Below are 14,032 nucleotides of genomic sequence, written 5' to 3'. Positions count from 1 at the left end.
GCGATAAAAAAAGAACAAAAAAAACATAGGTCATTATTAAATGTCATAATTTCCTAAAAACAACAAAAGAAAGTACTTTACAATTCAAATATGACCAGCAGAAAGGCACAGTTTTGGAGTAACTTCCATCAGTGTTAGCTTAAACAGCTAGCATAAAACTAGCATAGAAATATTCTACCACCACTATGTTTTAGAGTTTTTACAAAACTGAAGCATTTAAAAACATAGCATATTTTTTATATGTGTGTCAACTTTTAAGCTGACCTGTTGTAAAAAATCTTTTTCAAATTACCTCCGCAATTTTGGTGTGGAGATGTGTGTCATCCTTTAACTTTTGGACACTTTGACATAGCTTAGCTGCTAGCAGAAACAGTGTATAATGCTGTAAAGAAAAACAAAAAAATATGTCATTATTAAATGCCATAATTTCAAAACACAACAAAAGAAAGTACTTTACAATTCAAAGACTACCAGCAAAAAGGCACCGTTTTGGAGTAACTTCCATCTGTGTTAGCTTCAACAGCTAGCATAAAACAAGTGTACCGCCACCTTTTTTAAGGATTTTTATTAAAACGTACACAAAAATACAGTATTTAAAAATGTACCACCTGTTTATTTGTGTGCGTTAAAACATCATTTTATTCACCAAATGGTTATGGTTTAAGTAATTTATGATAGTAGTAGCCTTACCATTAAATTCTCATTCAAAAAATAATTTTGCCCACCAATGTTACAAAATATCAAGTGAATTTGAGGGATGAATAAATAAATAAAAAACATACATAAAATGTAATACATCTGTTATATTTTTTCTATATTAAAATATAACAAAAACATTACAAAATAAATAAATAAATACTGATAATTAATCACAAAACCAATAAATACACATACATAAAAATTAAAAAATCTATTAAAAAATAAAATAAATAAAATAAAATAAAAAAATAAGAAAAGTTGTGGCTTGTGCAGCCCTTTGAGACATTTGTGATTAAGGGCTATATAAGTAAACTAATTGATTGATTGATTGATTGAAGAAAAACACTAAAAAACAAAACGTCCATCCATCCATTTTCTACCGGGGGGCTGGAGCCTATCCCAGTTGCACCCGGGCGGAAGGCGGCGTACACCCTAGACAAGTCGCCACCTCATCAGAGGGCCAACACATATAGACAGCTATTAAAATATTCCAAATTATTAAAAACAATTAAATAAGATTAGATGTTAATTGTTTTGAATATAGAATGAGCATTTATTAGCATGTCAGACTTATCCCAGTTTCAAGAAGAAAATCAAATGGAAATGAATGAATGAATGATTGACAAAAACATTTCAAAGAAAAGTGATACGGAGAAAAACAAGTTGTAATGAAAAACAGACTAGAATAGAAGCGCATCCTTTCATTTGACTTTAATGCACAACTCCTGATGAGCGTCACTGATTCCTTGAAGAGGATCCAAAGAGAGCAGTCAGAGACATGCAAATTATTGTTGAAATTGTTTCACGCGGTATAAAAGACAAAGTCCATCAATCAACATTTGCAATTATGAAAGACTTGACGTTACGCAAACAAGTCATTTGACTCGTCCTAGATCGGGGGGGCCTGGCTGGTGTCACGTTGCGCCGCAGGGGGTGTTTAAAGGCTCCGAGCGGTATTCCTGCGTCCATTTGGAATTGCCCACCCCCTCCCCCCGGTTTCGGAGAAGAGAGGCCTTAATGGGAAGAAATGCAGCACTTCATCAGCGCCTCCCAGGGCCGCCATAATGGAGCATCCATGGTCATTAACGCGGCGTACCTCCCACCTCAAGAGTGTCTATTCTCTCCCGGTCATCATTCACGGCCATCACTTCCTTAGAATTTAATGCCTTTGGAGGTTCCTTTTATCCCATTGTCTCTGCGCCTTTCTGTCCCTTCCCCAAACTACAGGACGGGCCTGTTAGCAGGGCGTTGGGCCTGACCTCTGCACCCCTTCGCTGGAAACTCCTTCAGCTTTGTTTTGCTCCTCTGTCCCCCTTGCCAAGGCGAATCAGAGCCCGGGCGGGTCACGGAGAGAGGGAGCCGCCGGGGGTCTCATTGTTTGGCCATTGAGTGGCCCCAGAGTGGACATCAGACGCTGCCTATAGTCGCGCACTCTGGAGGGGGACAATGTCCACGCATAGTGACAGCTCCCATTGGGACAGGAATGCATGTGAAGGTTCAAAGAAGCACACCAGCCCGGCGACGACATGGGAATAATTCCGCTTCTCCGTACAGTCAAAATTATTCTGTGGAATGTGGACGGCGCACAGTTGAATGACAGCATCAAGCGACATTGCACCTTCCGTGCTTTAGGTGGCAGCAGTGAGCCAGTAAGGATGGAGCGCAGAGGCAGGGCAGGGGTCGGCCAGCAGCTGGGGGTGGGCAAAGAGTGAGCAGTGGATGTCCTTCCAGGAACTATTCGTGCAGGCAGGGCCAAAAAAGAGCCACACCTGTATCATCTAAATATGTCCAATACAAGACCTCTAACGAAAAGTAAGCATTTTCCAAACAATCACTTTTGATTGACTCACTACATCAGGGATCACCAACCTTTTTGAAACCAAGAGCTACTTCTTGGGTACTAATTAATGCGAAGGGCTACCAGTTTCCATCCATCCATTTTCTACCGCTTATTCCCTTTGGGGTCGCTGGAGCCTCTCTCAGCTACAATCGGGCGGAAGGCGGGGTACAACCTGGACAAGTCGCCACCTCATCGCAGGGGCTACCAGTTTGATACACACTTAAATAAATTGCCAGAAATAGCCAATTTTGCTCAATTTACCTTAATGATATTTATCTTTGTGGAAACACTGATCATCTTAACGATTTCTCACAATAAATATATATAGAAACAGATAAATATCAATATGCAACACTTTATTTTTATATTTTCTCTAAGTGCACATTTTTCAAATTGAACATTTTCAAATGATCACTTCTAAGACAGTCTTGTGAAATCACAATATCCCATTTTAACTAGCTAGCCACTAACATTTTTTAACAAATCATGAATTACTTTGCACCATGTTTGTACAAATAATAACTCATGCAAAATACAAAAGTCAACTCTCAAATTTTTAAATAAATCATGTCACACTTTGAACTGGACACCAAATCTGTTATCTGTTTCTTTGTCAGTTAGTGAAGACCAAGTCTTTCAAATATTTTCTTGGATTTTCAAATTATTTTTGAGTTTTGTCTCTCTTAGAATTAAAAATGTCGAGCAAAGCGAGACCAGCTTGCTAGTAAATAAATACAATTAAAAAAATAGAGGCAGCTCACTGGTAAGTGCTGCTATTTGAGCTATTATTAGAACAGGCCAGCGGGCTACTCTTCTGGTCCTTACGGGCTACCTGGTGCCCGCGGGCACCGCGTTGGTGACCCCTGCACTACATCCTCAGAAGGAGTCAAAAAGGGTGACTCAAATTTAGGTTGACAAAATGTTCGTTTGGCTACATTGTGGTCTTAGACCAGGGGTGTCAAACGTACGGCCCGAGGGCCAGATCAGGCCCGCGAACAGGTTTTATCCGGCCCGTGGGATGAGTTTGTGTCCTCTTTACATATCTTCTGGATTAAACGGATTAAACGAATACGTCGACACCATGTATGAAAATTAACCTGAAATTTTTGAATGAAAGAAAGAGCTGTTCTAAATATGTCCACTGGATGTCGCAATAGCAATTATTTGTATCTTTGTGGATGATGCTTAATATGTACAAAATAAACCACATGATGTTAGTACATCAGTCGATGAAAATGATCAAACTACATAAATAATTTGTAATTTGATTTTGATATAATCTTTATATTGATAGATTGAAAATTAAAACCAATGAGTTGACTGATGAACATTATCACAACGACAAATAAAGTATATGTACTATTTACCGCAACAGGTAAAGAACAACATTATGAATTGTACAATTTCAGAATGTGCTTGTTCTATTTTTAAACAAAGAAAACAATCTAAAGTTGTCTTTATTTTTAAGTTATCGTGCCGTGATTTTACCAGTCCGGCCCACTTGAGAGTAGATTTTTCTCCATGTGGCCCCCGATCTAAAATGAGTTTGACACCCCTGTCTTAGACTTAGACAAACTTTATTCATCCACAAGGGAAATTGTTCCACACAGTAGCTCAGTTACAAAGGATAGAAAGGGTAAGGATGGAAAGGATAATGCAGGTATAAAGTAGACTAAAAATGTACCATAGTAGCAATATAAAATATAACATATATGTAATATTTACATATTATCTATACAGTATATAATATACACTGATATATTATATTATATTTGTAAATGATATATACAATATATAACAAATCCCAATTACCATGTACAATATTACAGTATATGTATGATCGTCTAGCACGCTGCGATCCCAGTTTAACATCATGTCTTTAATGGCCAAAGACGTTTGAAAATGGTTACAATTCATATGGAGCTTTTGTATTGGATTTAGTTAGACAGCTTTACAGTTTTGACTCTATTATCCTGTCAGTCTCCTGCAAGTTCTCCTCGACAGCTCGCGTCTCTTTTGACCATCTTGGATTTATTTTAAAATTCAGTACAACATCCAATGAGTTTAAAAACAATAACTCTTATCAAAACGTAAGTATTTTACAAAAATAATATTGTGGGTCACTTTTGATTGACTGATCATGTCCTTAATATGAGCCCAAAATGGTGAGTCTTCCTCCTAAGTTGACAAATGTCCGCCTCCCTACATTGTGGTCGTCTACCACACTGCATTCCCAGGTTAACGTGTATTATGGTGAATTATGGATGGATGTTTGAAAATAGCTACATTTTGGACGGAGCTTTTGTATGGGATCTCGGTAGACAACGAGAGCTTTGCAGTTTTCTACTTTATTATCCTGTCATTCTCCTCCACAGCTGGTGAAGCCTCCAGCGTCTCTTTTGACGATTTTTGAATTATTTGTATCTGCAAAAATGCATAGTGAGATCCAATACAAAAGTGCTATCAAAAAGCCAGCCTTTAACAAACATAATAATATTAATGTGAGTCGTTTTTTGATTGCCATTGGTTGTATCCTATATATACTGTACACTATATTGCCAAAGGTATTTGGCCCCCTGCCTTGACTCACATATGAACTTGAAGTGCCATCTCATTCCTAACCCATAGGGTTCAATATGATGTCGGTCCACCTTTTGCAGCTATTACAGCTTAAACTCTTCTGTGAAGGCTGTCCACAAGGTTGTGGAGTGTGTTTATAGCAATTTTCCACCATTCTTCCAAAAGCGCATTGGTGAGGTCACACACTGATGTTGGTCGAGAAGGCCTGGCTCTCAGTCTCCGTTCCAATTCATCCCAAAGGTGTTCTATCAGGTTCAGGTCAGGACTCTGTGCAGGCCAGTCAAGTTCATCCACACCAGACTCTGTCATCCATGTCTTTATGGACCTTGCTTTGTGCACTAGTGCACAGTCATGTTGGAAGAAGAAGGGGCCCGCTCCAAATTGTTCCCACAAGGTTGGTAGCATGGAATTGTCCAAAATGTTTTGGTATCTTGGAGCATTCAAAGTTCCTGTCACTGGAACTCCTGATAAATAACCACACACTATAATTCCTCCTCCACCAAATGTCACACTCGGCACAATGCAGTCCGAAATGTACCGTTCTCCTGGCAACATCCAAACCCAGACTCGTCCATCAGATTGCCGTACTTAAAAGCGTTATTCATCACTCCAGAGAACGCGCCTCCACTGCTCTAGAGTCCAGTGCTTTACACCACTGTATCCGACGCTTTGCATTGGACTTGGTGGTATGGCTTAGATGCAGCTGCTTGGCCATGGAAACGCATTTCATGAAGCTCTCTGCGTACTGTACGTGGGCTAATCGGAAGGTCACATGAAGTTTGGAGCTCTGTAGCAACTGACTGTGCAGAAAGTCGGCGACCTCTTTGCACTATGCACTTCAGCATCCGCTGACCCCTCTCTGTCAGTTTACGTGGCCTACCACTTTGTGGCTGAGTTGCTGTTGTTCCCAAACTCTTCCATTTTCTTCTAATAAAGCCAACAGTTGACTTTGGAATATTTAGGAGCGAGGAAATTTCACGACTGGATTTGTTGCACAGGTGGCATCCAATGACAGTTCCACGCTGGAAATCACTGAGCTCCTGAGAGCGGCCCATTCTTTCACAATTGTTTGTGGAAATAGTCTCCATGCCTAAGTGCTTGATTTTAAACAGTGATTAGGACACCTGATTCTGATCATTTGGATGGGTGGCCAAATACTTTTGGCAATATAGTGTGTATCTTCATAAAATGCTAATTTGTTGTTCAATTTAGGATGACAGGATGCCCAGCTGGCAACAATTGGGACATCTTCCATCAAAGCTTTACAATTGTAACTGTTTGAAAATGGCTGTATTTTCGATAGAGCTTTTGTATTGAATCTCATCACCCAGAAGCGTAAGAAGCTTCCCGCGGATCTTTTCACCAACTCGTCGGAGGAAATATTTGTGTTTAAAGCGGCTTAGGGCGTTCATCCGAGGTGATACCTGCTGAGAGTGATTATACACTTATAGTTCCAGGAAGTTACATTGAGGTATTATCTGCTAGATGTAACATTAAAAGGCCAGTAGAAGTGCGACGGATGTGACGACGAGTTACAAAAACTACTCGAGGAAACTCCAGCTTGTTTTGACTGTTTCTTTCTCTTTGAGGGTCCAAATGTCACCATTCCTCCCCCTCAAGGCGGCCTTAGTGTTGCCACGCCGTCACAGACGTCACCCGCTGGAGCATGCAAGCGACGCATGCTTTCACCTGGTTTCCGTGGAAACCGAACACCACATCCTCCCTTCCAGGAAGAGGCCCCCGTACAGTCTAAAATACTTGTGTGTGTGTGTGTGTGTAGTGAATTGTCTGATGCAGTCGCTTGGTGGTCATTTTGCATGAGGAGCAGGGGAAGCAGTGACCCACCGGATTCACCTGGTGGCACTGTGGTGATTACAGTTCAATACAGTATCAGTGACTACTTTACACTGAAGGCCAAAGTAGCCCAAATCAGATTTTTTTAAATCAGATTTTTTTCAGCTGACTGTAAAATGTCATTTTTATCAGACTCCAGTGTAAACATGCATGTGGCCCCAACGTGGTCTCGATGTCACTTGTATTCGCAGTGCGATAAAGTGAAAAAATCTAATACTACAAAATAAAATAAAAGTTGCCACACGTTAAGAATGAGTGTTTTTTTGGGGACGTGAAAATAAATGAAAGAAATATAATGTTTGAATGGACATATATAGTGTAATATATTAGGGAGGGTTCTAATCTTTTCATGGCTGTTGAGTAGAGGAGGCACGGACATCAGCATGGATCAACATTAGTTTTATTTTTCAACTCACATGTGAGCAAATACGCCACGGCGACAATTCTGGGCCTTGAAAAATCGCTATTCAATATATATATTCATATAATACATATAGCATATTATTTGACTAGTGATGGACCGAAAATGAGGCCGGCTTAAATAGACTGATGAAGTATCCACTTCCACTGGCGACTGCGTCTTTCCCGGCGCACGGGAATGACGTAGCCCGTCCATAGCTGACGAAAAAAGACGTACGGGTCGCATTCAGGTTGCATTGCGTTTAGACTGAAGTCACATTCAAAAAGATCGGATTCAAATTGGATTTAGACTACCTCCTTATGTGGCCTGGATCTGATGCCTAAAAATCAGATTTGAAGCACTTTGGAGCGTTTGGACCGGCAAAAAAAATCTGATGTGTCACAGATTTGGTGTGCAGTGTCAACGGGGCCACTGTTAATTGGTTCCAGGCCTGACTGGGGAAAAATCTATTTCCACAAAGTAGGAATTATTCATTAGAAATTTAATAATTGCATAGCTGGAGCATAAAAACATGTTAACCTTGTAAATACGTTTTAACTTAATGAGCCCTTTAGATATGAGATAACACCCACATAGTCACATTCACATTAATCTAATCAGTATAATATAGTAAGGCTGGCTGAGGCTGAGCCAATCAGTGGTGTGTATATTGTAGCGTCCTGGAAGAGTTAGTGCTGCAATGGGGTTCTGGGTATTTGTTCTGTTGTGTTTATGTTGTGTTACGGTGCGGATGTTCTCCCAAAATGTGTTTGTCATTCTTGTTAGGTCAATCAATCAATCAATGTTTATTTATATAGCCCTAAATCACAAGTGTCTCAAAGGGCTGCACAAGCCACAACGACATCCTCGGTACAAAGCCCACATATATTAGGTATGGGTTCACAGCAACAAGTGATAATGTGCTAACAAATTCTACCTAGCAACAATGGTTGTGCATGTATTTTACATATAGGAGTATGCTAAGAAAAAATTACCATTGTAGTTTTTATGTATTTAGCATAACCAACAAAACACTGATTGCAACTTCCCAGCCCAAAAAAAGATAAATTATTGATTCTTTATCAAGCGATTGCAAAAGAAGGGTGAACAAAAACTGATACATGGCAACAAACAATGGAAACGCAAAAAAACATTCATCGTGATTTTAGTTTCTGTGCCTGTCAGCATCCATTAGTGCACGTTGATAAGAAGGAAATCAGACAAAAGTTGATCTGATTTTGGTCGAGCCTTTTGTTCACATTGTGTAAAGATAAAAATTAAGCAGTGATCCACTTAACGGGCTCAGACCGCCACACAGCTGGCAATGGCAGCCCACCAAGAGCCCGCCGCCAGCTCGCACTTTCTAATAATACTCGCCATCCAGGCAGGCACACGCCGAGCACGGGCGCGCCGCTAACCGCGCACGGGCCGGGCGCCTTCTGTGTGACTGGCATGGCTGGTCGTCGCCACGACAACGGGAATGTTGGCGTTTGCCAGTGCCAGCAGAGCAGCTGGTATGTAGTAGCAGATTAGTCTCCAAAGGGATTTACAGCCATGTCAAGTAGTGTGCGGCCTCTGGACCAAGGAGCGTGACACAAAGACAGCATTGTCGCACCGACCCAAAGGATGGACCAGAAACCTTGACCGGGGTCCAGAAAGATATGAAGGGCCTCCATATGCCCTGGGGCTGTTTTATGGCAACTGGTTAATAGTTTATATGTGGAGTTTAACATTGTTATATTTCAAAACTTATTAAATTATTATTTTTATAGGTCCCTTATTAAAAAACTAACTTAAAATGGCGAATTAGATAATAACAATATTAATAATAAATAATAGTACAGAATAATTTGAGTTAATAATCATACATATTTAAGTAAAAAAAAAAAAAAACTAAATTAAAACAATTTTTTAATATTTTATTTTTATTTTAACTTTGTTTTGTACAAACCCCCCAAAATACTATATTTAGAAAATACATGCTTTTCACAACAACACATTCTGGTGCTGTTTGCGACTTTAACACAAATGCCACATTTTCAAGTGTGTAACGATTGCTCGATATATTAATTTATAGTCCTTTCAAGTATATCGATCTGTGCGGCAAGTTGGCCTTCTGGAATATAGATATCCATGCAATAATGGATTTGAAATGCAATATACCAATTTTATCCATACACTTCCTGATACCCTAGCACCTAGCACCTCCAAAACCCTCAAATCTAAACTCCAAACATCCCAGAACAAGCTAGTCAGATTACTTCTAGACCTCCACCCCAGATCCCACCTCACTCCTACCCACTTCTCCAAAGTGGGCTGGCTCAGGGTGGAGGACAGAGTAAAACAACTTGCACTGAGCCTAGTCTATAAAATCCGCTACACCTCCCTGATACCGAAGTACATGTCAAACTACTTCCTTAATGACCGCCATAACCACAACACCAGGGGGAGCTCCACTAACCACGTTAAACCCAGATTCTGAACTAACAAAGGTCTTAACTCATTCTCTTTCTATGCCACATCAATGTGGAATGCGCTCCCAACAGGTATAAAAGAAAAGGCATCTCTATCCTCCTTCAAAACCGCAATAAAAGTTCACCTCCAGGCAGCTACAACCCTAAACTAACACCCTCCCCGGATTGTTAATAATCAAATGTAAACAATCAAATGCAGATACTTTTTCTTATGCCTTCTGATCTCTCTCTCTCTCTCTCTCTCTCTCTCTCTCGCTCTCTGCCCACTACTTGCTGTCCATATCCTACCAAGTCAGACCTACACTGTTCCAATATCCATTTCTCTGTTCTCAATTGTTGATGACTGATGATAACAACCAAACCTACCCCCCCCCGGATTGTAAATAATGTAAATAATTCAATGTGATGATCTTGTGTGATGACTGTATTATGATGATAGTATATATAAGTACAAGTACAACCCATATGATAGTATATATCTGTATCATGAATCAATTTAAGTGGACCCCGACTTAAACAAGTTGAAAAACTTATTCGGGTGTTACCATTTAGTGGTCAATTGTACGGAATATGTACTTCACTGTGCAACCTACTAATAAAAGTCTCAATCAATCAATCAAAAACTAGAAAAAGTAAAACATGGATTTAAGAACAACAGACTTTATATCAAGTATAGCATCTTTAATGTAAAGGATGCTCAACGTTAAGTCAGTATACAGGTAGTATGCCTGTCAGTGGCGCCGTCATCAAAACATAATAGGCGGAGACCGACGGTGGTCGAGAGCGGTCCGGCCAAATGCAAATGCCACAAGACAATATTATTAATTACAACCATACCTTTGAGCTTGCAGCACGATTGTAAAAGCCACAACAAATAAAAACGACGCAACACAATAATGTAAAGCCATAAATTGACTTTAAAGCCCAAAGGATGCGACGGAAGTGACAGGCGGCGCAAGTTCGCTGCCGGACCAGCTTGAGACGGAAGGTACAATGTAGTAAACACTCACAGTATACTAATATTATTAAAAAAGTTTAAAAAAAAAGAAAAGAAGGTATTTATGACTGAAAAAGTGGTCACACTTCCAATTTTGGCCACTTGGTCTTTATGACATTCCTTGCTTATTAAAATAAGAGCAGTAGCAGGTCAAACCACTGCTCAATTGATTGCACTTAATTTCTCAGGTAAATCTATTGCTAATTCAACCTGAAGAGATGTCGGTTGCACTTAATTGTTTGATACTAATACTGTACTATTTTCATGGTGGAAAAACTCAAGCAAAAGTAGCAGGTAAATCTGTTAAAATGTTGGTTACTGTACTTAAAAAAAAATGTTTTTTATTCATTTGATAGGGGAAAAAAAATAATACAGGTAATGAGAAACAGACACTTTTTCCCCCTTTGCCCCCCATTCCTCCCCCAAAAAACCCTTTCCGCCCCCTCCCGGTCCTACATTTCTTGTCACAGTGGGTGGCAATGTACTGCCTTCCTCTGTCACTGAATCAAAACAAAAAGAGAATTGAGGTGAGTGAAAAGGTTTCATTGTCAACAGTGAGTGTCACATTTTTCCTTTTGTGTCTTTAATGTAGCTATGTAACTCAGCATACAGCCCCAGGTCAAGTCAAATTGTTTTGGCGTACATCTCAGATTATATTTCATGTTCTCTAGATGAGGTCCTTCAGCCACAGGGAGGCCTTGGGGGCAAACTCTGATTTGCACTGCAACAAAATCCTTCTACGAGCTAGTAAGGATGCACAGGTGATACTATCCTTAAAAGTCTGCTTGATTTTGGGGGAAGTTTGATAATGTTGGTAAAATAGCCAATTCTGCGCAAGAACGGGCCCAGAATTAAAATGTCTTGAATGTTGAAAATGTGTGCAGACAATGTTTCCTTTTATTAATTCAACCCAAAGTGTGGGTTGCACTTTATTCAAATACGATTTGTGAATGCATTGGCTATTCATTATTTTTTACTTGCTTGTTTGCATTCATAATTCATTTACTGTATTTTCTGGACGATAGGGCACACCGGATGAGCGGGTCTATTCAGGTCTTTTTACATACAAAAGGCGCATCGGATTATAAGGCGCATTAAAGGGGTCATATTATGATTTTTTTCTAAATTTAAAACATTTCCCTGTGGTCTACATAACATGTAATGGTGGTTCTTTGGTCAAAATGTTGCATAGATTATGTTTAACAAATCATCTTCAAGTCGCTTTCTGACAGTCGCTTCAGGATGCGCTGTTTTGTTTTGTGGGCGGTCTTACGTGGCTCACCTTCGACAGCGTCTTCTCCCTGTCATCTTTGTTACACCGGTGTAGCTTGAAGAAGTGTCAAAAGATGGAGCTAACTGTTTTAGTGACATTCAGGCTTTACTCAAATCAATAACGAAGCAGCATCTCCTCATCCACGGCTCACTAGTGCAACAACATCGGAAATGTGTCACGTGAAAAGCCGTCCGACGCCCTAACAACTAAAGTTCCTTGGGTGAATAATAAAAAGCCCACTACACTGATAGTGTTTTGCGCTTAGAGTTAGAACATTACGCTACTTTATATTAGAAATGGCAACTGCAGAGGGTGAATCCCCCATAAGAAGAAAGTAGTGAAAAAGATTAAGCTTATCGACTACGGCATCGCCACGGACTGCAGTGGTGGATGTGCCCAAATTTTCAGGACTTATGCAGATCTCAAATTCACATCAGCAGGTACCAGAAGGTAAGAAAAGTTGGTTTTGCATAATATTGAGAAACAAAACGCCAGATAATATGTCTGCTAATGGGTACCATTTTGCGGTCCTTATACACACACCATAGTAATACTTGTATCTCTGACTTTGGTAGCCGTAATGGGCCGACAATCCATCAAGCGGTGCGACTTCAAAGTCATACTAAAACATTTTTGACAGATTTTTGAGTGCCGTGTGTAATATTCTTTATTTTCAAAGGAACATTTAAAGTTTTGGTGTTCTTTACTGGCGTCATATTGCAGTCCACACGTATCTCTTATATGTGACTACCATCTACTGGTCACACTTATCAATACACCATGCACCAAATAAAATTGCTTCGAGGTCGGTAAGCACAACCAGAATGATTCCGTACATTAGGCACACCGGTTGAGTGACAAACCTGAGCATCAAATCATCCTAAATTGAGTTTTCTCAAAAATTATAAAAACATTTTTTTTTGGAGATACATGCTTTTCATGTTGACATATTGTGGCTTTATATATTATTATTTAGCTTCTATCTGAAAATTCAAATACATAATTGAATTTTAAAACAAATTTTACATGAAAACAAACATATATAAATAACTTAGCATTTATCTAAAACAATTTTTATTATTTCAAAGATACACTACATTTTGTAAACAAGTAAAATGCTTTTTATTGGACATCGACAACATGTAACTTTATGAGCAATACATAATTGATAAAAAATTCAAGTAGTCCATCCATTTTCTACCGCTTGTACCTTACGGGGTCGCGGGGTGTGCTGGCATACTTGCCAACCCTCCCAATTTTCCCGGGAGACTCCCGAATTTCAGTGCCCCTCCCGAAAATCTCCCGGGGCAACCATTCTCCCGAATTTTCTCCCGATTTCGACCCGGAGGTCGAAATCGGGAGAAAATTCGGGAGAATGGTATTGGGGGGCGTGCCTTAAAGGCAGCGTCTTTAGCGTCCTCTACGACCTGTCGTCACGTCCGCTTTTCCTCCATACAAACAGCGTGCCGGCACAGTCACATAATATATGCGGCTTTTACACGCACACAAGTGAATGCAAGGCATACTTGATCAACAGCCATACAGGTCACACTGAGGGTGGTCGTATAAACAACTTTAACACTGTTACAAATATGCGCCACACTGTGAACCCACACCAAACAAGGATGACAAACACATTTCGGGAGAACATCAGCACCGTAACACAACATAAACACAACAGAACAAATACCCAGAACCCCTTGCAGCACTAACATCTCCCGAATTCGGAGGTCTCAAGGTTGGCAAGTATGGGTGCTGGAGCTGCACACGGGCGGAAGGCGGGGTATGTTTTTTTTTTAAAATGATTTACCATTAAAATAGATGTGCAATTTATGTTCTTATCTGATATAAGAACATAAAAACACTACTTTTTTAAAAAATGTGCTAATTTCACTATGCAACTTTTTGATGTAAT

The 14,032-nt window shown here is 39.8% G+C and overlaps 1 long non-coding RNA gene across 1 annotated transcript in view; it reads right to left on the bottom strand.

The window, feature by feature from the left end:
• LOC133609587 (uncharacterized) overlaps positions 1-14,032 on the bottom strand; it is a 168,048-nt gene that overhangs the window by 73,620 nt on the left and 80,396 nt on the right. Inside the window, exon 5 of the long non-coding RNA XR_009815742.1 lies at positions 293-382. This is a non-coding gene — a long non-coding RNA (uncharacterized lncRNA). The remainder of the gene's footprint in view (positions 1-292; positions 383-14,032) is intronic.

Source organism: Nerophis lumbriciformis, linkage group LG07 (genome assembly GCF_033978685.3).
Source record: "Nerophis lumbriciformis linkage group LG07, RoL_Nlum_v2.1, whole genome shotgun sequence".
Classification (NCBI taxonomy): domain Eukaryota; kingdom Metazoa; phylum Chordata; class Actinopteri; order Syngnathiformes; family Syngnathidae; genus Nerophis; species Nerophis lumbriciformis.
This window is presented reverse-complemented; position numbering and strand designations above follow the sequence as displayed.